General features: G+C 48.1%; 1 pseudogene across 1 annotated transcript in view; it reads right to left on the bottom strand.

Annotated features, from left to right (window-relative positions):
* Positions 1 to 1,958: 1,958 nt before the first annotated feature.
* The window catches only part of LOC144152279 (aminopeptidase N-like), a 41,841-nt pseudogene continuing 17,044 nt past the window's right edge, over positions 1,959 to 26,755 (bottom strand). Inside the window, exons 12-23 of the transcript XR_013319129.1 lie at positions 25,783 to 25,790; positions 24,532 to 24,626; positions 22,892 to 23,022; positions 21,698 to 21,753; positions 19,766 to 19,913; positions 18,458 to 18,537; positions 17,463 to 17,576; positions 14,599 to 14,775; positions 11,233 to 11,370; positions 5,254 to 5,336; positions 2,374 to 2,386; positions 1,959 to 2,195 (exon numbers count right to left, since the gene is read on the bottom strand). The product of XR_013319129.1 is annotated as an aminopeptidase N-like (transcript). The remainder of the gene's footprint in view (positions 2,196 to 2,373; positions 2,387 to 5,253; positions 5,337 to 11,232; positions 11,371 to 14,598; positions 14,776 to 17,462; positions 17,577 to 18,457; positions 18,538 to 19,765; positions 19,914 to 21,697; positions 21,754 to 22,891; positions 23,023 to 24,531; positions 24,627 to 25,782; positions 25,791 to 26,755) is intronic.

The following is a 26,755-nucleotide window of genomic DNA, read 5'->3' as shown; positions in this document are numbered from 1 at the left end:
TCGTGTATGGAAAGCCGTTTGCGCGAGCTCTCTGCTCTGACCAGAAAGATACGAGCGTCAATGCGCGGAGTGTACGATATTTTTTCCCCCCAAGGTCAGAGCGCTTTGGCGGCGATTTGACGAAGTCGGCGACGAGCGCCAGCATCTCCCAGGAGTGAGCTAACGTAAGGGTCCCTGCCGTAATCACTTCCTCGGAAATGAAGCGAGCACACTCGTACTTCCTTTAGTTCTCTTCTCCGTTTGCAAAGTTCACAAAACATAGCCACTTGCTACGCCGAGGTTCGTCGTTGGGCAGCACATGAAAGGAGATCTCCTCACCGGCGGGGATGTCGCACTCCCTCGACGATTTCATTGTAAAGTACTCGAACAAACTGAAGTTTTCAGTGGTTGTAAACTGGAAACGAGCTCCTAACAACAGCAGCAAGCCAACACCATTCCGAAACTTCTGCGACGACTGTCACTATCTCGTCGCTGCTTGCTGTTCCTTACTCCCCTCGTTTCTATTTTTACCTTTGCTGGTTGGCGATATGACGGCCAACCTCCTGTGAAGGGATTACGATACCAAGCAAGGTCGCGGCTGTGCGTGCTGGGACGGTTCGTTGGCCCCGAAGAGCCTCGAACCCGAAAATTCGTTAGCGCGACGGTGGCGACGGCGAGATGTCGAGTTCGGCTGGCGGTAGTTTCGTACTCATTGGCTTACACGCTTGCGTGTTTATTCGGAACTTCAACCGTTTACTCCAGCGTTCTTAGTGTGATAAAAGGAATGTGCAGTATGTTTAACGGGTATGTAGCTCACTATGAAAACTGGTAAGCCCTGCCTAACTTGCGTTTGCTTTTGCCGGCCTTCGCCAATCGCAGAGCATTCTCGTGTGACATCATAGGTTCTGTTGCGGGAAATGAGCTGGTGGGTCGCATGGTCATTCCTTTTTTTCCTAATTATCTAGCTTATTTGAGCGAAGTTTGTGTAAAAGTGGTGTCAGTATGGTTCTAACGAGGCAATCTTTCGAATGAACCAAACTTGTGTTTTCTCTTCATGGCTCCTTTAAGGCTTTCGCAGTTTTTTTTTTTCTTGCGAAAGCCTTTACGTGTGCTGGGGACGCTCGGCGGTCACCGCGAGGCATGCGCTCACCAGCACCCGGCAATTTATTGGTAATTTAATTATTAATTCGCAATTTATTGGTAATTTATTGGCAATGTTTAACGCGTTACACACCGCACACGTTACGCCCTACACATTGCGGCCAGCTACAACAGCTCCGCTGTTAAAAAATGCCAGGCAGGTAATTTATGTTTTAAGTGTTTTTTTTTTTTCGTTTGCAGGTTTCTTAGCGTATAGCGATATCGCTAGTACACCCCCCCCCCCCCCTCCTCCCCATTTCAACCTCACGACAGCCCGCAAGTTTCGAATCGTTTCAGGAATGACCTCCTGAGAAACCCGCAGGATGCGAACCGACACGAACGTACTTTCAAAGCCAAAAAAAGAAGAAACGCGACAGCCTCCACAGCTTCCCTGCCGGTGCCTCCCTGACTGCTTTTTCGATGCATAATGCGTATTTACGAAGTCGCCTGCAAATGTGAGCAACAGAAAAAGGTCCACAGATCACTCGTCGCTCATTTTGCTGCGCTTAAATCTGTATACAAAAAGGATCGCCAAGCCGAGAAAGCCCCTCACACGCTCCGTACTACAGTGTCCGTACCCAGCAATCAATCCCGCGACCGCCATCCCCCAACATGGCGTCGCGTGCTCGTTTCGTTTTTCTTCCGGTAGATGGCGGCACTTTTGCATAAGGTCTATAGCAGCAACAACAACATCAGTTTTTCTCGGAATTTGCACTTACGGCTTTCGCCTCAATATTGCTGCGACATCCAGATTGGTGTTGGCAGGCAATACAAATACAGCAGTGGGACTGGGAGGAAGGCGACATGTATTCGGCCCTTATTCCCCGCCATTTTCTCGTTTTTATTCTTCTCCGAGACACAAAAACACACTCTGACGATAGGGGTTGAAAGGCTAGTAGATGGACTTGACCAAGTCTTCGTAGAGGTACGGGTACTTCGCGAGCTTCGCGTCCAGCCATTTCTCCACCTCTTCTCCGTGCCTCTGCGCCCACTCCAGGCCCTTTTCGGCGTCAGAGAGCGCCGCCGCAAACGCCGCGTCCACTTTGTGCGAGACGCCATGCCGCGAGTGGACCGACCTCTTGTAGTACTTCTTCATCTGCGCGAAAGGCCCGACTGCACAGTCATGAAAGTGCTCAAAGGGCAGGCGTTGCCTTAGACGCAGTGCCTATTCTGTAGTTCAGACCACAGGGTATAATTTTCAGCTTTATTCTGCGGACCAGACCATGAAATAATTAATGTTCAGCGTTGAGCAACTGCTAAAAGTGTTCTGCTCAAAGAGCCCCGCGGGGTAAGGCTGAAGTCCGAGTACTGATGCTAACGGCCCGGGTTGAAGCCCCAGAAATTCTACATTGCTTTGCTAAGAACATCGAGTTATGTTTTTGTAAAATATTCTCTTGGGATATTTTCACCGTATGGTTTTCGTAAATGAGGGTGACTTGGTATCTTTTAGGTCGGTTTATATGTGAGGCTTGAGTATAACGTGGAAGTTATTCACAGATTTTCTTGTGGTCATGCGCATAGAGTAGGCACTGCCTTGAACAGAACCGCCTGTGAGGGAAAAGGTAGCGTCCACATTTAAAATCTTACCACTTTTACTTCACCCTTGAGGAAGTGGCTGCCTTTCGCCCGCTTGGGCTCATAGTCGAATTGGTGTTTGGATTTGTGGAATTTGGCTCCTTCATGGGAGCGCAGCGCCAGTAGAAAAATACGTTGGAAAACACACCATTGAAAGATACGGGCTGAGCTAGATGCGGCGAATCGGGACGAAAAATTGCGGTGCAGTAGAGATAAACGATGACGTATTCGAGCTTTCTGGTTAACTGGTTTACTTAATTTGCCTGCCATTTAATTCACACCGCACGCTCTCGTCTGTATGTTTCCTGCTCTTCCTGACGTGGTTTGCTTGCAATCACCCATCTCAACACAACTCTACAAGTTCTGGCGGCCTAATCTTTCGCGCGGATTACGCCACCAGAATGTTCCGGGCTCTTTCGAGTAAGCTCTCATCGATATGGTATCCTGGTTTGTGGGTTCGTGAATACTGATCGAGACATACCAACGTATCGTGTACATTTCCAGTTGCATTTCAATTTTATTCCTCTCACAGCGCAGGCATAACATGGGGAGGGGGGGGGGGGAGTACTCACTTTTTCAGCTTAATGTAACAGTGTTACACCTGCCTAGTTCACTACGGCAAAATCCCTTTTAGCTTGAAATCATCCTTTATGTTCGTTTTACTGCTAGCATATCTTTACGCTTAGAAAGAAATGCGGAATTAACTAAGCTACAACTAATTAATTACCAGCATTGTAACTCAGTTGCAAACGCTGAAGCGTGAAACGTGTTAATTGGGGAAATTGCTGAAAATTAGACGTGTTAACCCCGAATTCATAGTTCTATCTTAAACTATAGTAGAATCTCGATAAATGGAAATCGCTTAAACGGAATTGCCGTTTAAACGAAACACTAGCCTGTAAGTTAACGTAAAAAAACTCCTGGTAATCGGAACAAAAATTTTGGCGTCACCGTGTAAACGGAACCAGAAATGGAACTTCTTTTGAAACCCATTGGCATGAGAATAATCTTTTTTACGGTTCCGGCTGTTTTTTTTTTTTTTTTTTTCTGCCTCCATATATATTTTTGTAGCCTCGCAGGCCTCATAAGCCTCGTCTTGTTAGTGGTCAGCCGTGTAAGCGCAACGAATGCGACATCGCAGTTCCGGTTCCAGTCGTTCGGTCTCGATTCAAGACGCCGAGGTTACAGAGCTCACCTCCTGCCACCTCGTTCGTGCCATCGTGGTGCTATGCGCGCTTTATTACCGCATTGCCGTCTTCTAAATTCGGTGGCTCGTAAGCACTCGCGAAGTTGAGGCCTCTAGCCTCCGTGAAGATGCGGCTGCAACGACTCAAACAAAAATATTCCATGCATTTTGTAGTGCACAGCGACTCATTGTTGCCAAATAAACTTTGTGAATGCTGTGCCTAAACCTGTTGCAGTTTTCTTGCTTTCTGAAAAACTATCAGCTACATTCACCTTCTAGTGCTAAGAGTTTCATGAAATGGTATTAAAGGGACCCAGAAAAGCTTTCTGAAGGTGGCACTCAAATGCATTCAGGTGGTAGAACACATAACGGGTGATTTTTGAGCCAAGTGTGAGCCCCATACGTTGTACGGATAATTTGTAAACAATTTTTGAAGATCGCCTTTCTCAGCCGATGAGCGCGCCGCCGCAGCGAACCGACCGTGCCTGACGCAACGTCGACCGCGGCTGACGCAACGGCGATCGCGGCTTACGCAACGGCGAGGCGCCCCCCTGATTCGGCCGATCGTCGGTCGCCGGCAACGTCACTGCCATTGGCTTCCGGCTGCTCTTCCTCCTTCCTGCGCGATTCCGAGGCAAAGGCGGGTCTGCAGCGATTGACGCGTGCCTAGGCGCAGGAATGTAGCTAGCGCAGAGCGGAAGTCGAGCGTCGCGATGTCACATGGCTATTCCCAGGGTTTCCAGCTGCTTTGAAAGAAGCAGAGAGGGAGGAGGAATCAATCGGCAAGGGGGGAGAGGTGCACTTAATTTCTTCTGGCGCAGCTAATACTGAATGTAGATCAATAATTCCAACGGCATTGCATCGCTATATTGGTACTACGCGACAATAAAGGCCTTTTGTACCTTTTACAAACGGCTTTTCTGGGTCCCTTTAAGAGTCTGTACGCACACAAATTTGCACTTTCACACAACTATCTCAGTAAACGGAACTTCTGTCAAACGGAACTAATTTTCTCGGTCCCTTGAAGTTCCTTTTATCGAGAGTCTACTTTACCTTAAGAATTTATAGTTAGTAAAATTCATAGCACGGCGTGGCATGGGCCGGTCGAATGGGAAGGACGGATGGAAGGCTGCTTATATTATTTTGTTTTTAGAGGGCTTGTTTAGTGGGCTTGTTGAGTCCATATGAACGAACAGAACAGGGTGGGGGGGGGGGGGGGGGTCGACGAAGTAGGAATGTGACCTGTAGCCTAAATTTGACTATGTAGACGGTCCATCTTCAGTCACATCCCCTGCTGGGCAATCTAGCTAGGGCATATTTTGAGACTTGGTTACAACCAAGTCTGTTGTTTCGAACCCCGCGGTTGTTCTTACGCACCTTAGCCAATCTGTCGGTGCTGCGGAGTCCTGCGACAACTGCTCGTATCGCGTGTGTCACTTGAGTCCCTGTGCCGTGCCTGCAAAAAAGGTCGGAGCCAGAAGATTCCAGTGGCCGGTTCGTTAGTGTTGTAATTGACGGCCCAAACGTGGATGTGGAGGAGGTGCTGATACTCATCTCCAGTGCTCCTTAGCCATGCACAACTGCTAAGACTACCAGGCGCCGCGCCCCTTCTGTCCCCACCAGATGTACACCCTCAGTTTTCAAACCAAACGAGTCAAACCAGGTACGTCCCAATCTTCTCCCGATTTAGTGTTTGTAATGCAAAGCGGTTTCATTAAGCGGTCATATTAAGCGGTTTTCTGACTCTGAAAACTGGGCACTAGTTGACTGAGGGTAGTTTCAACAGCTTCTCTGAAAGGTCTCATTCTGCACACTACTGGTGCAACAAAAAAGTTGGTTCTGAAGCTGATTTCGCTAACAACTTATTGGAATTTAACATGAGGTAGCGTATGCACTGCACGCGATATACCGGATTGTATATACAAGTGGTTCTCAACCATGCCTGGGACCCTTCCAGTGCATGAAAAAGTGAGACGGGGACACCACTGTGACGGTTTTGTGTGTACCCGGACAACTCTGAACCAGATGGAAGAACTTTGGCCGCAGGAAGTTTTCCCGTGGGAACGCGCTGCCGCTTCGCTAAGGACACATGGTTCCTTTTTGCCTCGGGGCGAGCCAGGCTTCCCTCCGCTCGACGCACCCTTGGCGGGTGGGCAGACAGCCGCGTCGTCCACCGCCGCTTGAAGTCGGCCCTTCTCCTCCTTTTCCCTGCCGCTGCTCGGACGTAGGAGGAGGAGGAAATAAAGAGGAGCCAACGGAGGTGATCGAGGTTAGACTTGGGGCGACCGTCTTGCCATTCGAACGCAGCCGTAACAGCAATCCGAAAGCGCGCCCCTCCCAGGAGCCTGCTCGCGGCCAGAGTTTCCGGCCCCGGTCTACACCTCGAGCCCGCCGAGCTACCGGTCCTGCCCAGCCTCCACTTCCTGACCGTGGCCTACAGCTCGAGCTCGCCGAACTACCGGTCCGGTACTGCCTCCCATTCCTGCCCTCGGGTTCAACGCGCAGACCTTTCGAGCCACCGGCCCCGCACTGCCTCCATCTCCTGGCCCCGAGACCCACTTGGCCCGTCGGCGTCCCGTCGTCGATTAACCCCCCCCCCCCCCCCCCCCCCCACCCCCCCGCAACCCGAACGATGTGTCTCATTTCCTCCAAGCTCTGCGTGGACGCACCTTAATATGACTGTAGCGAAAGAAGACCAGCGTCTGGCTTCCGATGTGGTGATCGAGGTGATTAGCGAGGCAGTGAGCGCGTCCGATCCTCCTCTTCCTCCTCTTGTACTGTCGCCCCCTGCCTGCGCTTCTTTATTTCTCAACACACTCCCGCCGCCGCCCAGTTGGTTGGGAGCTAGCTGGTAGCAGCACGGGAAGTGGAGAAGTCCGGGCCTCACTACGACCAGTTGTTCCACTTCCGGCGGCGCATAATTTCACACTAGCAATGCTTGTAGGCTAGCTGGGGGATTCAGTGGAGCATTTGGCTGGGTGCCTCGATGCCGTCGATCTCGGTAGATTTCTATAGCCAGCGTCACGGGCAACGAGCGCTTGCTGGGTTGCTGGATCGAAGTGACTTAGGATCTAAAAGTGAATATCGCGAATGTTCCTATGGTCACCCGTTAAGAGAAACCATGCTCCAGGTTTTCGACCAGAAGGCAGCCGCCGGGATCGAATGGGAACAGCTGATGCGGATGGTCAAATTTGCGGAGAGCGTCAGGAGAGTGGTATGGCATTGCCGTCACGTCCACGTCTGATACTTCTTCCATGAATAAATATGTGTGTTCCATCGGCGTGTCAGTTTTTTTTTGCGAACCATAGGATTTCGCTCTCGCTGGACTCAACACGGTACAAAGGCTCGTACACAATCGAGTTGCGCTTGCTGAAGAAGGGGTCGTCACCATACAAGCATTTGTTCCGTTTCGCCACGAGGATGCCTCCCCACCGGGCTGGCACGAGTGCGGCCGAAGCTCGCTTCCGGCGTCGAAGCTCGCTAACGGAGCGTCGGGGGAGCATGCGCTTCGTTATTCCCTGAAGCGAGTCCATCTTCTGCACGAATCGCGTTTTCGTTGCTGGACCCAATAAAAATATATTCGTCTCGAAACCGGGTTGCTGAATTTCTTGCGAAACGAGAGATGCGTCGCCGACGTAAGGGTCGCAACAGGGAAGCTCGGAGGACTCCAGAACAACAGCCGCATCGTCTACGCTGGGGCCATGGCAGAACGGGTCCGACGTCTCCAGAGCGGTAGTCACGTCGTCAATGCGAAGGTCGCCACAGTGTCGCATGGACGACTCCAAAACGGGGGTTGCATCGATGACGCTAAGTACGCTGCAGGGCCGGTCGGTTGTCTCCAAACCAGTGGTCAAATTAGCAATGTCATGATTCCGGAAGGGGCGTGGTGACGTCTCTGAAGTGAGAGCCGTGTCGGCGATGCCAGCGCTGCAGCAAGGCCGGTCAGACGTATCGGAAACAATAGTCTCGTAAGCGACAGCGAGGTCCTGGCAAGGTCCCTGAGATTTCTCCATAACGGCGATCACGGAAACACCAGGGTAGGGCGGTCGCAGGAGCCGCTCTCGCGGGCTGAGCCCCTCAGGGTCTTCTTTAACATCGTTGTAACGCGCAGCGCCCTCTTTGTCGTCGTGTTTCTCTACCCGTGCAACAGTCATCGCCCGAGCAGGTGGCATGTCACCCGTGACCTTTGTGGACACCGTCGGCCGCGCCTCCTCGGGAGGCGAGCAGAGGGTCGAAGTCACGTTGCAGGTAGAAAACAGGGCTGCCCTAGGTTGCGGGACGGGGCTTGCGGACAAGTCTTGGCTCGCGGAAAAGCGTACGCGCGTTCGCAGGGCGCAGATCCGTTCATCGTAGTCGATCGCATTCAAAATGTCCGCTTCGAATTCGTCATCCGTCAGGTTCGCTTGAATTTTGGCGTCGAGCTGGTGAAGGCTCACCTGGTCATGCAAGATGAGGTCGAGTACATTTTGCCTATCAAGGGCCGTTGCTGCCTGACTCCGCAGCAAGGCGTCGAGGACTGTCATGGTCCCGGAGACGGTTGCTCGCAGGACATCTCGGCGAATACGAAGAGCGTCCATGGCACCAGTCGATGAAGCAAGACGCTGGGGTTTTGGAATACCTAGGGGACGAGGACTGCTTGGGAACGAGCCGAAAGGGGCGGCGGTCGAGGGCAAGGCTTCCACGATAAAGCAGTGCGAAGGTATTCAAGCCTCGCGTGCCTCGGAGCCGCTGCGCCGTCAAACGTGGGTCTGCTCGTGCCTCATTTCCCGGGTTTCACGGCACCAGAAAATGTGTAGCGAAAGAAGACCAGCGTCTGGCTTCCGATGTGGTGATCGAGTCGATTAGCGAGGAAGTGAGCGCGTCCGATCCTCCTCTTCCTCCTCTTCTACTGTCGCCCCCTGCCTGCGCTTCTTTATTTCTCAACAATGACTTTGTAACTAACCCATTAAACGAACATCACACCACGATGATTTTTAGAGGCAAAGCCCATCAGGGGCTGAAGCTGTTGGCTTCTCCTGTTTTCGTCGTCGTCGTCGTAATCACCCTCTCATGTAGGCACGGTACTAAACCACCGGGAAACTCGTTTACGCCTCGCGCTAGAACGTAACGCGTACGAAAAAACGCCGGGACACTGCTTTCCACCTCGCGCTGGAGCGCTTTGTAACGCTTACTAAAAAAACACCAGGACACTCGTTTGCGCCTCGCGCTAGAACACTTCGTGCTTCAAAGAAAGGAGACTTTTACAACTCTACTCCCCAACGATTTAATCTCCGTTGGCAAAACCACCAAGGTGCTAAGAATGCACATATACACTGAATGCTTCACCCCTCCTCAGATTTCAAGTTAGTGGGCCCGGGATTTTTTATGTTGATCCGTGTGATAATGTAAAACAATTCGCCCTTGTAGGTAAAGTCGCCCACGTACTTTACTGGCCGCCTCTTGTGTGCGACTGTATTGCTGAAGCGTGTAATATTATCAAACTGTTGGCTCTTGCGGCTTTAAGTTACCCAAACATCTATATATATACTGCCTTTTATGTGGTTGGCTTGTTTGCATGGGGCGCAGGCTGTTGGAAAAGCCAACGTTAAGATTTCTGCTACGCGGAGAAACTAAACGCATACTAGCCATACAACGAAACCATCCTTGTTTTAATTGCCAGCAAGGTTTGTCAAAAAGAAGAAATTAAGGGGGGGAGGGCGATTTAGGGAGGGCTTCTCGGATCCCTCCCATGCCCGCGCGGAGCCTCTGCAGTCTGCGGACCCGCACTTGAGAACCACTGGTATAGAAAAAAACTGTGTTAGTAAAAAGGAAATACTGGCCTGCAGTGTTTGCATTTTCGAAGCCGCAGACGTTGGAACTGTCGTCCTCCTTTGCATGAAACTCAGGTTCATATTTGTCATCGCACAATGTTGTGCTTACATCAATCCGGATTAGTTCTTTAAAGGAGCCATGAAGACAAAACACAAGTTCGGTTCATTCGAAAGGTTGCCTCGTTAGAATCATACTGACACCACCTTTAACGTACTCTTCGCTCAAAAAGCTATGTAATTAGGGAAAAAGGGAATGGCCATGCGACCCACTAGCTCATTTCCCGCAACAGAATCTATGATGTCGTATGAGCCCAGCTGTGCAATTTGCTGAAGCCGGATAAAGCAAACGCAATTTAGGCAGAGCTTATAAGCTTGCCGAAAGAGCTGTTTGCGCCTAAATGCAATGCATATCCATTTTACAGCAGTAGGAATGCTGCGTAAACAACAAAAGTTACGAAAATACGCGTAAACATAGAAGTACCGATGCGCACTGCCGTTGGTACTTCAAAGCGATCTGAGGGGCTAGTTGGTGTATTGACACGATGTAATAAAAATGCGCATGTAAGAACGAAACAAGTGATTGGAAACAACACGCAGCGCATGCTAACAAACTGGGCTCAGTATGCTTGTTTTAGCTGCTCAGCAGTTCGACGCTTTGGAGTTGTCTTATACGACGTTGGCCGATTGGCGTATGCGACGTTGGCTTACGTAACCCTGTTTGTCAAGCATACCCCATGTTTCACGAAGCGATTACTTGCTACCGTAACAAAAACGTGGGAGGTGTAAATACGGTCAAAAACAAAGCACCGGCGGAGTGCTGAGTATGCTAGCGCTATCTGGGAGGTTTGACGGCAAGCAAGGCTGCAGAGCCGAATGGCGCAGCGTAAGTTTTTTTGTATACGCGCCGTTATGCCTTCATTGTGTAGGTCACCAAAACACACGGTTTGGCGGGAGAATCATAATTGTAACCTAAATTTATTAATTTCTCGGTGAATACGGCATCATTTGCTGCCGCGCAGGTGCCCGGGACGCTATAAAACACGAAATGTTTCGAATGAAACAGACTTGTATTTTGTCTTTATGGCTCTTTTAAGGCGTGAAATTACACCGATCGCACTCGCATCGATAGCGTAGCAGAGCGAACTCTTATGTTAATAATGTCTAACATGAAGAGCTACATTGAAGTGTGGTTAGCTACCCAATTTGCGTCAACATTTTGAGCCTTTTTTACTTATTACTTCGTCTCATTCCCATAACATTCGTCCGTTCGCAATAACATGGCATACAGACCCTTTATTTCATTGCAAAGAACACCTTATCAAGGCGAGATTTCAAATTATGTATTTGTACCGAGTACATATCGTTATAGCTTTATAGATGATATTGTTATACGCGTTAACTCTACTTTGAAAGTGTTCAGGTTTTTCATGAGGTCGCTTGGTAAGAATCGCACAACAATCACGTCGTGATTGCGTCGTTTGTATATTAAGGCACAAATGGTGTCACAAACTTCAAACCATTGTCCCCACCTTATAACCTCACCTATTAATGAGCGTCCTGAGATTCTTCATGAGGAATTCGGAGGCAACCTCTTCTCCCTCTGGCGTCTCCATGAGGCTCTCGAATACGTAATGAAGCTTGATCGGAAGTCCAGCTTTAGCGGTGGTACTACGCGCGAGCCTGCGAGAGGGTTGTAGTAGTGTTTAAAAACGTCCAGTCAAAAGATTCGAAGCTTTCTTAATTTATGACCGATTTGAGTTGGGTGTCTGGTGATGAGGCATCCCACCCACGCGTCCGTCACCACCCATCCTGACTCACATTCACGCGGCCTTGTAGGAATGAAATCCGGTCAGAAGCAGCGCCCACATTTTTTATCTGCCCCCAATTTCGTGTCGCTGGACTGAGTTTCAACTGCCCAAAGTTTGCTAGAACTCAACCTCAAATGGGCCTCAACCTCACCCTTTGGGGGGCAGGTTACGGTCAGGACGCACGTTTTAATCACGACCTTAGGCCATAATTTCCAGCTTTAGGGTGGCCGCAATGCTGGCGCTCTGCTTAATTAAAGGCACGCTGAAGGCAACCAGCAATTTGGTTTCAAAGAAAAGTCTGACGCTTGAAGAAAAATAGAGCTAAAAACCGCGATAGAAAAACAAAGAACGACGAGATAGATGCGCGTCTGTCTCGTCGTTCTTCGTTTTTCTGTCGTGGTTTTTATTACTCTTTTTCTTCTAGCGATATGCACCAACTAGCCCAACAGCATATTTTACGAAAAGTCTGACCTTCCCATAGCCATTTTAGCGTTGTTTGGGGCCGAAAGAAGCCTTAATTGCTGAGAAATTGCTAAGCAAACGCTGATAGAACGTGACGCAAACAGCGACGTGAAGCAAACAGCGAAAGCAGCCGCTGTTTGCGTCACGATAAACTGGAAGAAAGTGGGGCAGCGGCGATGTATAGCGGTATAGAAGCAACCGAATACGATCATACCACACACCGAGCGGTTTGGTCAGTTTCGGTCAAGTCAGTCATGCTCTCCCGAGCTCCCACGTTCTTTGCAACTCCGTACGACTAAGCAAAATGTTGGTATATGGGACCCGTGATCAGTATTGGCGCTTTGTTGAAGCACGGCCGGCCTAGACGCGCTCGTGAGCTCTGCGCTAGCTCGCGAGCACGTCTAGACTGTTCGCGGTCGATGAAAAACTTATCGTTCTTTTGAGGCCACGAGAATGTTGGCGTCGAACCAACTACTCATGCGTAGCTCACACGCTTCCTCGAAAAGTGGTACCGCCGCCCCAAGTACTGGAGTAGCCCCATCCAGTGGCATCCAGGAAAGACGCTTCGCACGCCAGACGATTTCAGCGCTTCCGGTGCAAGTTGCGAGGTACAGCCAGTGGCGGCGGCAGCTGTCTTCACATTTTCGCTATTGTATAACGTATTAAAAAAAAGCTACGTGTGGGAGAGGTATATTCGTGTTCTCAGAGAGCAAATGTATCTATCTACAGCGAGTGGTATTTTGACTTCAGTGTTCCTTTAAGATTAGGCGCATGAAAAAACGCTAACTTACACGCTGAGGTGTTACTTCGTATCCTCTGTTTCCTTTTTAACTCATAGACAAAACTGTAGCTGTCAACAGCAATTTCTAAATCCGAGTTACATGTTTTGCGGTATCTGCCCGTCAAATGATGTATGTTGGACGACAAAAGGCTTTGTAATATTTTAGGTAGACCTGCTCTAATAACTTTTATTTAATTTGACAGATAAGTCGTTCGCTCACACAATGATGCTGATCGCCATTCTTGAGATCGAAGATATGTTACTTCAAACATGCTCCTGCTCGGCACGCTTTAAAAAGTTTGCAATTCGTTATCTCTAGTAACCCATGGTACATACAGCACGCAAATGTAGAACATGGTACTGCTGCGGACTGAGTATGTACAGGTATTAGGGATCTTAGGGGTGAAGGGGTCATGAAGACAAAATACAAGTTACATACATAAAAAGAACTTATTTGTCCCGATAACGATGACAACAGCAGAATTCAAAAAAGGATTCGATGTAGTAAGTTAAACAGATGAAGTTATTTCGACTCCCCGGTAGAATTATCTGGCCGAGGAGTCGACTGGCGCCCGCTGACCTCAGACACCGCCATTAAACACAACTGGACGATTGTGTGGGTCATTTAGTTCCGTCCGGTTCCGTCTGATCGTATCACTTGAACGTTTACTGATACTGTTTGCAGTTGGGGCCCATATTACCTCACTCCTGCCCATATTACGCACATGTAGCACGAAATCTGAACGTTTTTAAATATTTCTTACGCTTTTTTCTTGCTAAAGAAACATCTTTCATAGCTGCAATGGATCTGAGTAAGTTCCAAAGGCGTGTTATTTCAAAATGAGCAAAGTTGTATTTTGTCTTCATGGTCCACCTAAGAAATTATGGAAGTTTCTGGCTTCCATGGATGGATGGATGGATGGATGGATGGATGGATGGATGGATGGATGGATGGATGGATGGATGGATGGATGGATGGATGGATGGATGGATGGATGGATGGATGGATGGATGGATGGATGGATGGTTGGATGGTTGGATGGAATAGAATGGAATGGGATTGGATTGGATTGGATTGGATTGGATTGGATTTGATTGGATTGGATTGGATTGGATTGGATTGGATTGGATTGGATTGGATGGATGGATGGATGGATGGATGGATGGATGGATGGATGGATGGATGGATGGATGGATGGATGGATGGATGGATGGATGGATGGACGGACGGACGGACGGACGGACGGAAGTAAGTAAGTAAGTAAGTATGGAGGGCGTTCCTTCCTGTGTGACCTTCAACTGCTACTGTCTAACACAATTCATTTGGCGCCCCTAAATCCTGTTGTCTCAACATTCTTCACCTCATCTTTCTTGTACGACAGGTCCTTGCAGCTTGTTTATGTTATTTGAATAATCCCTTTGATGTCTCCATGGGCTACTTTGAAGAATTCAAGTATACGCCGTCAAGCACCCAACCTAGAAAAAGTTGTGTTAACGTAGCAGATGCTGGGAAAATGTTCCACCAAACAATTCATCCCCAGGCAAACAACGCGCACTTAGAAAGGTACGAATTGCGCACTCAAATACGTCCCTATCTTTCGTCGGTCAAAACTCGTGTTGCATTTTGTTCATCCCTCCTTGCAACAGTGCAAGTGCTCCTGCAAGCACAACCTCCACAGGCATTCTCGGCACTGGTTGGGATCAGTGGACATGCCGCGAACACACATAAGCCCCAGAATGGGAGCAAAAAATGATTCGTTAGAACTGTCGCTTAGTCCTAAATTATGGAAGTCTATTGAAAAATTGGCTACCTACGAAGGTTCGTTTAGAATTCTTTAATCGGGGAGTAATACGTACGTTTTGAGCCGTTTCTTGTCGCCTATGCACCCGAGAGCCCGCATGGCAGCGCGCTTGCCCTCCTGCGTGGTTGCAGCCGCCACGTTGTCCAGCACGAACTGCCAATGGCTGCCGTTGTCAATCCGGACTCCCTGGCACAAAACAACCATGGTGCGCCACGGGTTCTTGCGGAGTGCCCTGCACGCGCAATGTGTGGCCCGACGGGAGTCCGTGACCACCGAAAAGAAAAGCGTCAGAAGCCCGAAGAAAGATAGAAGTTAGAGATGCAGTCACCATGCTCATGTCCTATATGCACCAGCGTCATGGGTATAACTAGCGTCACTAAATAAGCTACGCTTAAGAGTACCGCCAGTTCGTGCACCGAGAAGCGTTTGCGGGCCATTTTAGATGCAACGCATCTCCTTAACTCGCCTTGTCCCGCGTCGTTTTCGCGGCGTAGTCCGCATCCCTCCCCCATTCTCCTCGCCGCGGCAGCTGCGTGCTCCGCCGCTCTCACTGCAGCGCCATCTGTGCGTCAGCGCGGTCAGCGCGCAGCTTGCGCTAGGCTGCGCTCGCTCCCGTCGCCGTGCCAGCTGTGCGTTAGCGCGCAGCTTGCGCTCGGTAAAACATTTACACCACCTTCCCGCGAGGGGAACCATGGGGTAGATGCGACGCATCGGGGGTGAACATGCTGCGTAAATAGGATACACAACAACAGCAATCCACACGATGACATCGCTAACATAACGGAAACGCAGCGGCAACCCCCGATGCGTTGCTTCTACCCCATGGTTCCCCTCGCGGGAAGATGGTGTAAATTTTTGTTTCTGGCTTGCAGTGTTGCCATCTCTCCCAACAAAACCGCCGCCGGTTGTGACCGGCCGCTCTAGCGTCCGCGCAGCAGAGAGAGAGAGAGAGAGAGAGAGAGAGAGAGAGAGAGAGAGAGAGAGAGAGAGAGAGAGAGAGAGAGAGAGAGAGAGAGAGAGAGAGAGAGCGCCCAGAAACAAAATGTCTGCACCCATATGTAAAGAAATATCACCTGGTGCCGACCGACCGATGAACATCGTGGCGGCACATAACAATGAGTGAAAAGAGTGCCGATACTCCAAACACCTTTATTTAGTGAAGCTAGGTATAACAATCCCAGTGCGATTCATTACTGTTGGGTCAACTTGAAGACAGACTATTGTATTTTTACTTAAACTTCATTGATGCGTTGTATAAGCAAAGGTGTCGTTTTCTTGTTCCGTTCTTGCTTCCTCTATAAAAACAGTTAATCATAATATTTCGTCCCCTCATCGTGCTCTTTGGCCACCACCACCGGCGTCTGCCTCTTTCACGCACTTTGTAGTGCGCGATATACTTGCTCATTACTGCTCAGAATCGTGCTGTTCAAACATATTGATACGACTGATACGGAGTTATGAAGTAATGTTATTTGCACAATGAGTACGGCAAGACAAAAGAGCCAGTCCGAGCCAGTCAGTAGTCACCAGGTTCTTCTACCTTCTCCGTTTCTCCTCGATGCGCGACAGCGAGGCAATTGTCTCGCCAGTGCAACATTGGCCAGTCGATCTTGCCGGCCAACGTGACAATATTAAAAACGGTGATGGTTTACAGTCGCCTAACCAGCTCGGTATTCAATACGTAAATCGCTGATATAATGCGAGCCGAAGAGTGGCTTTTATAATTAATTGCCGATATATTATCTTTTCAGGGCCACTTAGCAGGCCTCCGAAGAATTCTCAGAATCCCGCTCCAGAGTGCCAGCCAGCCCCTAGACCCAGGCTATATGGTAAGTATGTCTTGTCCTCTGACTTCGTTACAAGAAATGGTGCAATTGGAGCGCTGTTTGAATACAGATTTTTATGAAAATCGGAAGAGGAAATTTCACAGCCCTTAATTCGCCAAAGCGCGCCGCCTAGGTCAACCACCTGCTACCGAAAACATTGGAGCAGACAGCAACCGCATAATTTTCGCTACCTAAATATTGTTTTCCGAGTCCTTGTTCGTTACTGAAGTCTCTTTCTTGAGCCATTTGAGTGGCCCTCTACTGATGTTATGCTCAGCCTTCTTTTATGTATAACACTTAGAAAAAATGACAAATAAGGATTTGTTAACATACATTTCTTGAGTTGGATACTGGAGCAGCGAAACGGTAAAACAGCGCGGAAGCACGTGATCAAAGAATATACAGGACTACCTTTGAAAATAGTAAATACAATATCATTTTCCTGTATTTGTATTATGTATTCACTCCACTCCCTTCTGTAACGTCTTCGGGCTTTGAAGGTACAATAAATGAAATGAAATGAAATATAAGGAGCTTCAGAGCTGCGTTTTCAAAGAGTTGCGTTGTGAAAGCAGGCATGGCGGAGTGCGATTCAAGACATCGGCAATTAACTATGCGTGCGAAGTAACTGCCTTTTTCGGTGCGCTTGGCCTCTGACTGGTAAAGCGACACAGTAGCATTCGTTTCAACTGGTCCAGAAGTTCAAAAAGGGGAGGTTATACTGCAATACAAAAAAAAGGGGGGGGGGGTCATTTACACTGCACAAGCCCATAAAGAATCGCGATGCTCGAATTTCCTGGAGCTATTTGGCAACCACGAACTCTAATCGGTATCATTTAACGAAAATGTGCGGGGCACCAGTAACCATTTAAAGTTTCTTTAAAACTATAGTGATAGCAGCGTCGGGCATTTTGTTTGAGTCACACAAAAAAAGAGATGTTGGAAAGCGCGCGTTGCTCGTAGGAGACAAACTTATTTGTCTACCGCATTCGTTTAGACTTCACCTCTTCTAACCATGAAGCTATCTTTTTTCCCACTTGCGTTTTGTTTTTTAAAGAGCTTTTCACTCCATTGGGTTTCAAAAGTTACTTACCTGACGACTTTCGCAGAATTGTTGAGGAAACCCCGGAACGTGCTAGTTGAAAACGCCAGACAGTCGTTGTTCCCAAAGTAACACGAGTTCATGACGATGGCTTTGCGGAACAGGCTAGAAAGTAGGCAAAGAAAGATATTTCCATATGAAGCTGTAGGCATATACAAACATTGCCAACACAACAATATCAAGCTTCTCTCTGCCGACCGGCCGTGAGTACGTTCACATTCAGGCTCAGATGGCGAATCAAAAGGCTGCCACTATTTTTACGTGTATTCGACCCCCGTTCACATACTGGCAGGTCCATTAATGACGCTTAAAATGACCCTACGACACTTTTTTCAACTTTTTTGTAAACCCTAAATCCTTGCAGAACGCAGTAAACCAACACATTCAATACTTAGATTAGGAAGACGCAAAGTACCTCAGCCAAAAATTACTGCTCTATGCGCATCAGATAACTTGGAAACACGCTCAAAAGATTTTTCTCTTTTTCCCGGTCTTGGCGTGCTTCGAGGGCTAAATTACGTCATTACAGTAGTGTAGTGACAACTGGCAATCTTTCCTTCAGTTGCAGCAACGAACACATTTGACAGCCACTTTAAAAAAAAGGCCATGAATGCAAAGCAGAAACGGATGGCGTATCTGCTGCGGCGAGGAAATCACGCAGTGCCACTCCATGCGGGCGATAACTGTAGCTTTCGCAGTGCAAGACACGAAGGAAAGAGTGGAAACGTTTATCGAAAATGTTGCAGAGTTCATTCAACGTCGGAGAAATAAATTCAGAGCGATTAAATCTCCACGGCATTCATCGAAGCTGATCAACTTTATCTTTTCGAAACAAACGGTGAATAACAGACGGGCGACTTTTATGCTAAGAAAATGCGCTACCAGAGGAGTCACAAACATTTCTGCTTTCAAATTATTCACCAGAGATTCCGTTTTTTTTCTGTGGACGTTTGTAACGAGGGAAAAATGGGAAATGGGTGCCTTACTTGTCGGCCATAACCTCGACTTTGCGCTTGCCTTGGGTGAACGCATCGAACCTGTTCTCCAGAACGAACTTCACATACACCTGCGACAGGAACCGAGTCGCGCGTGCATGTTACAAGCTTAAAAAGGACAAAATGAACGCTTCTTAGAATTAATCCGGGTGTTTTTGTTAGTTCCTTTTCCTCATCCCTGTAGCGTAGATACTCTAGACGGTACCGCGAAGTTTCAGATTTACAATCTAGCTAGACCGAACTTTCAAACGCAAGTTCCGCCGCAAGGCCAGATTATTTTTCGTTTTGAAAGGAAGGATCGGAACGCGGCCGGGTTTGAAAAGCGTCCGCCAGTACGTTAAGAAGTTTAAAAACCGCAGGTTATCTAATATTGCACCAATTCTCATGAGCGTGGTGAATGTTTGTTTCATTAGCAGGAAAACATTACGGGTATATATCGCTCTTTGTATTACCTGTAATCTGTAGCCTGTAATCTGTAACCTGTAAATACGCAGAATCAAGCTTTTTGTTGTTCAAGATGTCTTCATACGCAAACTCTAAAGAAGAATAAACACAAGTGAAAAATTCATAGGAAATTCATGAACGCTTAATTTCCTGCGGGCTGTCTTTTCGACGATGGTCATAGGTGTTGTATGACCACGCAAGCTTATTACCAAACCTACTGCCACTGGGTGGCGGCATTGATTTCAGATGTGGTTTAAAAACAGCGCGGAAGACGGGACTAAGTAAAGAGCAGGCGACACAAGCGCTTGTTTTGTCTGTTCCTTTCTTAGTCCCGTCATCCGCGCTGTTTTAAATCATATAATGTACAGTCTTTGTCAAAATTCTGTGGGCCAAGCCGCAAACACGCGGGCTGCAAAAAATTCAGTGTGCAAGCTTACGTCCCGAGCGAGGCTGAAACTTTTTATGAGGGAAAACTAGAGAAAACACCTTTTTTTTCTCGCTGCGTGAAAATATTTTTGTCACATTTAAAGGTAAAGCCGATTTTTTTAATTCTTTGTGATCGAGAAGGCCGTGGATTGGCCCACAAAATTTTGACAAAGGGTGTAGGAACAAGCTCTTCTGTACACCCTTTTGATTTCAGATGGCTGCGCTTCCTGTTATATGGTGCCGGCTCTACGATCTCATTTGAACGGCACCTGCTACAACTTTCCGTCAAACTCGAAATGAGGGGCAGGTATTAGGTTAATAATTCAGTGGATGGTCGACCCTGGGGTTAAGGAAGATCTTAGTGAACAAAGAACTATCGCGCGGCAAAGGCGATGTTTAAGAGGGGAAAGCAGTTTTCCCGTAACGTGCCTGGTATTTCCTGTAGAATTTGGTCTTTCTGACCAGAAAATCGAGATCGTGGATGCCGTCCAGAGCCGCCTTCCAGGGCATGTAGTCGTCATCGGGCCGAACCAGCTCCAGGAATTCCAAGGCGACGTCGTATGCCAGGAAGCCGTGTCTGCAGTAGGCGAGAACAAGTGGAGGTCGCGATTGAGGAGTCGGAAATAGGCCTGAAAAAGAAGAACTCGGGGCGTTCCACCCTCTATTTCTTGCACAAAGGTTTAAAAGCTGTTGGGGATAGTAAAAGAGCGTGAAAAATTTGATTATCCTGCAGTGCAAGCTATAGAAACAGCGGAACAGCAAACAATAATTATACTAGAGATGTCACATTCCCTGCGGCAATTGCAGCCGGTTATCTTATATTATATACACACACAAATGGTACAGCCACGAGCAAAAGCTTACGTCCCAGGAAAATGGCAATTTTAGGTTATTTCTCTTCCGGTAGCAGCCCTACGAACTGCCGTGTGCATGCGAGTTATCGTGTAGTTACTGGAGTAATGAAAAAATACCGCCCATAGTACCCCGGGCTGTGGCGCGGCAGAGAAATAACCAAAAATTGCGGATTTCGTGGCCCGTAAACTTTTGATCTCGGTGATGATGATGATGGTTAGAGTTTTTTGGCGCAAGGCCAGCTGGGGCAAAGAGCGCCAAACAAAAGTATTTAAAAGAAAATAGTGGCTACTAAAGCCAAAATAACAATAAAATCAATTAACGGCAATGGTGATGGCTGGTGTATAGGGCCAGATTTGATTATGCGTGATAGGAAATGAGCTTTAAAAACTTCACGTCTGACAAGTACTCAAACACACGTTTCACGGAAAACATGGCATCGTCACCCAGAAACAGCGATGGATGTAGGGGAATATGTTGTCTGTAGAGTTCTCTGAAGTGTTTGTGTCGTGTTGTGTGAAGTGCCTTGCATGTGATTAGTATGTGAACTACGGATAGGGCCTCTCCGCACCTGCTGCACTGGGGTCTAGGTGATCCCGCCAGCAGATACGAGTGAGTTGCATGCGTGTGCCCTATCCGTAGCCTACCCAAGGCGACTTCCGTGTGTCTGTTGTGTGAGTCAGATGTGTACCGTCCCAAGTGTGGCTTTATTACATGTAGTTTGTTGTCTGTCTGTTCGTCCCAGTGTGTTTGCCATGTTCTGCGCAGGTGTTGTCTTATGTGTGGCTTGAGGTCTGTGTAGGGTATCGTTGTAATGTCTACAGTGTTCCTGAGTGCAGCAGCAGCGGCCCTCTCGTCTGCCAACTCGTTCCCAGCGATCCCTGCGTGTCCTGGGACCCAGCAGAGGACCAGGTCATGCTTTTGTGCATATACGGACTTGATAGTGTTGAATACAAGATTAACTATGTGGTTTTTGGGGGGCTTGTGCGATGACAGTGCGCGAACAACACTAAAATAATCTGTATAGATGATGGAATTGGGAATTTGATTTTCAAGAATGTGTCGTACAATCAGTAAAATTCCATACGCTTCTGCTGAAAAAATTGTTGTGTGCACGCTCATGGTTCTGGCTGCATTGAAATTTGGACCTTGAGCAGCGCATGACACCATAGTGGAGGTTTTAGAAGCGTCACTATAAAATTCTGCACATGTGTATTTCAACTGCAAAGACAGAAAGTTCTGCAGTATTGCAGCTCGTGGTACACGAATTCTGTCAAGTCTCATAAAAGAAAGGTCGCACGACACAGGGCGAACTTGCCAAGGCGGTAAACTGTTAGAAAAGGATGACCTGTACACATCTAAAAACTTTTGATCTCGGGTGTACATGTTACTTGCGTGGGCTTCGAGCATTGTCTTCGGTATTTTGTATGCACCCCCCTCTCTTTCTTCCCCGCAGAAGTTTCCCACGAGATGTCCAAGTAAAGAAAATATAGGTAAGGTAGAACTCACTTTGCGAGGTCCAATGCGTCGTCGATGAGTTGAGCCCGGTTTAAGACGTGGATTGCCTGAGGAGATGAAAAAAGAAGCTAAGGTAAGGTTTTGTCATATATTGTTCGCATGGAAGAATGTTAGGTTGGTGTGAGGTGATGAAAGAAACTTCAACGCTATTAAAGAAGCTGTGAGCTCTGTAAACTTTTCCGACCTCACACATATGCCTGGTGCCTTAAAATACAGGACTGCACAACGGATACATAACAGCGTATTATAGCTTCGTCCCTTCATAACGAGAATATTCCTGATATTTCTGTAAAGCTAAGTTATCAGAAGCGCTATAGCAGGTGACCCACTTTCGAACTTATACAACCGTCTAGAACAGTCAAATATGCTTCTACGGCGCTCCGCGTGTGCTATGTTGATCGCGCTAAGGGCATGTCCTGAAGCACTGTTAGAAACACAGTTTTAAGTAACGAGACGCTGCCGGAAGCCGAAATTACTTTTCTTTCAATTGCAGAGCACTTCAGGCGCTAGCTTTGTCGTCGTAGCTCGCTCGCTGTACCCAAGTTGATCAACAGGGCGTTCCGTTGTAGCGCTGTCATCGCGGCGTACCCCGGAGGCTTCGAAAGCCAAGCGGGTTATATAGTCATAAGCGTTCGAAACTCGTGAACAGCTGGCGCTTGTCCTACATCTCCCCGTTCTTTAGCGCAAAGAAAACTATAGGTACATTTGAGGCAAATTATACGTGATTAACCGGCAGCTCCCACCTTAATTTAGTTAGGAGCGCTCTTTGGGTTGGGTTTTAAGATAGTAAGGGAAAAAAGCGGCCGCTCAAGAAAAAAATGGCGCGTTCGAAATGACGCTGAAAGCTCCACGCGAAAGAAAATGGCGCGTTAGAAATGCCGCAGAAAGGCTCCAGCCATGCAAGAAAAAAAATAGCGTGTTCGAAATGACGCAAAACAGCTAGAGCATACGAAATTAAAGCAAGCACAAAAAGAACAGAATTCCCGCTGGCGCAGTTTCAAGCAGGGGGCGCGCGAGCATTCCGACGGCGGGAAATTTGAATTGCATGGGGTGGTACCTGCAGTGAGCGGATAACGGAGGTACAGCCCATTATGGCGAATCACTGCTCTGCATTTCCGACATATTTCACATTGAGTGGAACGGAATCTGCTTCTGGGGCCATTCAGTTTAACGTGAGCATCTTACAAGGGGATTGTCTTTCAGCTGGCTCTGCAGCAGTCTCCAGTTGAATGGGTCGTAATTGACGCGGTAGTAGCCGACCCGCTGGACATTGACGATCAGCCATTCTTTGCTGTCCACCGTTCTGTTGAGCGAACCTGCAAAATCAGAGTTCACCCTTTATTCGGCACATCCGTTACGCGACAGTTCTTTCTCCCTTTTTAAATAGGAAAGGGTGAAAGCAGTCAGAAATAAAGACTCCTTTGCGAACCTTTTGGGTCCTGTTGTCACCTACATTATACTTCTTCTCAAAGCTCGGTTCCAACTCAATGCAAGGGTGTATGCATGCGACAGGTGACATAAAATAACATATATTTGGTAAGCACAGCTCGCATTTTTAAAAATCTAGCTATGTAAATTTCAATAAACTCCTGTCACCATTTTTTTCTGACGATGTGTTGTCGGTCAGTTTGGAAGATAGCTGTGCAACGAGGATTTAGCAGGAGAGGGAAGGGAGAAATTGAGGTAGCCGATATATATATACGGAAAGAGAAAGGGGGAGAGAGAGGGAGGGAGAGAGAGAGAACTTAATTTTCTTCCGGTGATGTTTCATCAGCTACGCAAGCTCGCACATTGCGTGCTGTCGCCAGCGACCAAGGTGGCGCCGTGGTAAGTCTGCGCATAGGCGGCAACCAACAGTTAGACTTATGACTGGCGTGCGTGGTCGTGCAATTCGTGCGTGGTAGTGCGGGCTCGTACAGGGCAGAAGAATTACGTGACGTGCCTTGAAGTCTACTTTTTTTAAATAAAGGAATATACACGAATGGCGGGAATGCATTGCGAACTAATATGCTACACACACGCCTCACGCATTCATCGTACGTTATGGAAAGGTAGCGCACAGGCAACCATAAATATGCACACCCTTATGAAAATGCACGCCACAACCGACTAGTGTTGCTTTCGAATATATTTTCCACCCGGCAACGCCCAGCTGGATGCGCTCAACTCAAACGCAGCAGGAACGTTCAAGAGTCGCCCACAACGAAGAAATCAGGAACGCAACAGACCGCGACTGTTTACCGCCAGTCCCTACCGAAAAGTGAGCTTTATTTTATTTTAGATGACGCTAGTGAATCCAATTACGTTCATTTGAAATGACATGTTTGTTTTGATAAACAGGTTATGGCACCGAAGATGGGGATTATTTTACGAGCGGAGCCTGTATCCGACCCTTGGGAGCCTTGGTGACGCCGCGTGGGCCCATTCCATTGACCTGTTAAAATAACATCTTCACCCTTGAGATAGCCCCAGGATAGCCGGGGTGTTTCGAAACCGTTGCCTCGCGAGACCGACTAGCGAACTTTTAAGCCGGCGTTGACGTGCGCCCTTCTGCAAGGCGGATGACCAGGCTACGGAGCAGACTGTGATGCGGCGAGCTGCCCTTTTATACCCTCCGCTTTTCACCCGTTCTTCGTTCTAGACGTGCTGCATCTTGCCCCCGACCTGTGGTGTGCACGTGATAGGCGGCCGCATCTCCACGTTCTCATGGTGCTTTTGTATTTTGTACCGACCGAAATGAGCGCACCAGGGTAGGCATCGAACTCACATTCGACATATCCCGCTCCGCAGCGAAATACCTTGACGTCCACACCACGGTCACTCACCTGTTTTCTCAGTCAACCATTCGAACGTTGAGTTTCGATGGAGGTGCCTGTCATACTTGCTTGTGTGAGTCACCGGTATGTGCCACACCGTCTCTCTGCCAAACAAAAAGAAATATCTAATTTTACTTTCCCCGTTCCTAATCAATTGTACGAAGGTAGTAGGGAATAGACTACTACTTAGGAAAATGGATGTTTTGGGCGGAAACGGCCTTAAGCAACGGGACGAGGGCGGTCCCGGAACTACGGTTTTCAATTCTCATATAAGGGAAAAGTTATTCGTAGAACATTGTCTACTGACCTCCGCGACATTTCGCGCGGCGTGCATGAGAAAACGTGAAACCAATGAAACATTTGACATCGGTAAATGCCATAGAAGTTGCCTCACTAAAAAAAAGAAGTCAGAACTTCTTCAATTAGGCACCGTGGACTTATGGGAAGTATAAGGATAAACTTTCACATTTTCGTTGATATGGGAAGTTACCTACAGCCCTTCGATTGGGTCACAAACTTGTAGTCTAGAACAAAAGAGGTTGAAGTTTAAAGAAACAAAGTAGCGCATTGATCCCGCATCTGCGGTCAATTTTGTACATATACTCCGGCTAGACACGGCCCATAAATGAGCACTTTCCTGTGCTCTCAGGTGGAATACAAAGAATAGGGTACGCAGGGAATAAATTCCAGCATATTACAGCACATTTTACAGAAAATGGAGCCGGGCTTTGGTTTTTTAGACGTCCGAAAGTAAATTGGTTACTGTTTAAAAAACGTTATCCTGACGACACCATGGTCTTTGCTTTCTACGTTGCACAGGTTGTTTAAGCTGTGCATGGAGCGAAGCGCCCTATGTTAGTATTCGAAATAGCTTCTTTCCGTGGCTTCAAGAAATAATGTACTAGTTTGCAAGCTAGGCTTTGAATATTTAATGTAACAAACGCGGCCCTGAAAAAAAAGAGGTCACTACGTTTGTTTGTGATTAAAAATACAATAAAACAGAACAATGGCAGCGAAGCGTAATACAATGAAAAATGAAGCAAGCTCACACAAACGCGTAAGACCTGAATGTAGCAACGCTGTACGCAGCCTTCACGACCATCACGACGGTTTAAGTCCACGATTGCGGACGATTTGTGTCTTTCTTGCTGCCGCAACGACCTTTACTCCATCATTGGTGCTATAACTTAGAGCTTCCTTCCTTTATTTTTTGGAAGGGATAATCATTGGACATCCGCTTGGAGGGGCGTACGCCATGACGTGTCTTTCTCGTTTTTAGCAAGTGTTGTCACGATTACGGCGTACGCTGGAGTCTTTCTTGTTCCGAGCAAATGTTGCCGCGATTACGGAGAACGCTGCAGGTTTTTTTTGGCCAACCTTGGCCAATCTCCATAAGTAGGTATACTTGGCTTGACAAACGTGCGTGCGCCGGGGACAGTGGGCGGTCGCCGTGGGGCACGCACACACGAGTGTTCTGCCTTTCCTTGGTTTCTTTAACTGCCTGGCGGTCACCGCAATCTTGGCCAATCTGCAAAAGTAGGTATTCTTGGCCTGACAAACGTTCGCCGGTGATGCTGGGCGGTCGCCGCGAGACACGCGCTCACGTGCGCTCGGCATTTTCTTCGTATTTTTAACTGAGTACACCAAACTCTAACGGTTTGCTAACCACCTTCGCTGTTAAAACTAATTACGCCTCTTTTTATACAAAATATTAACGTAAATAGGTAGCGCACTACTCCATAAGTCTTCGCCGTACCTACTTCCGCGGATGGCGCCAACCAATGACGGCCGCAAAAAAAGAACCTAGCCCTTCCTGGCAAGAAGAAGGTGTTGCTACACAGCGGAATTTGCTTTCAATGCAAAAGCACAATTTGACCCCTTCAGGCAAGAAACCCGGCGTTGCGAGCTGCTGATGGCCCTAAAGTTCCATGGGCGTTCAACTGAAGGAAGCCGTTATGATAACGGCGATTGAACTCAGGAGCGGTTAAGCACGAGGACGCCGGTTCGCCTCCCGGCCGCGGCGGCCGCTTTTCTGATGGAGTCTAAAAGCAAAAACACCCGTGCGTTCGAGATTTCGGAGCACGTTAACGATCCCCGGGTGGTCAAAATGAATCCGGAGCCCTCCACAACGGTGCGCCTCATCGCCTGTGAAGCGTCGGTGCATTAAATCCCACAATCAATCAATCAATGAACCCAGGGTTGGAACGTGGGGTGGGAGGAAAGCGACTTAACT

The sequence above is a fragment of the Haemaphysalis longicornis genome, unplaced genomic scaffold, assembly GCF_048455015.1.
Source record: "Haemaphysalis longicornis isolate Haplotype H1 unplaced genomic scaffold, Haemaphysalis longicornis Haplotype H1 scaffold_9, whole genome shotgun sequence".
Lineage (NCBI taxonomy): Eukaryota > Metazoa > Arthropoda > Arachnida > Ixodida > Ixodidae > Haemaphysalis > Haemaphysalis longicornis.
Note: the sequence above shows the minus strand (reverse complement) of the source record. Positions and strands in the feature narration are given on the sequence as shown.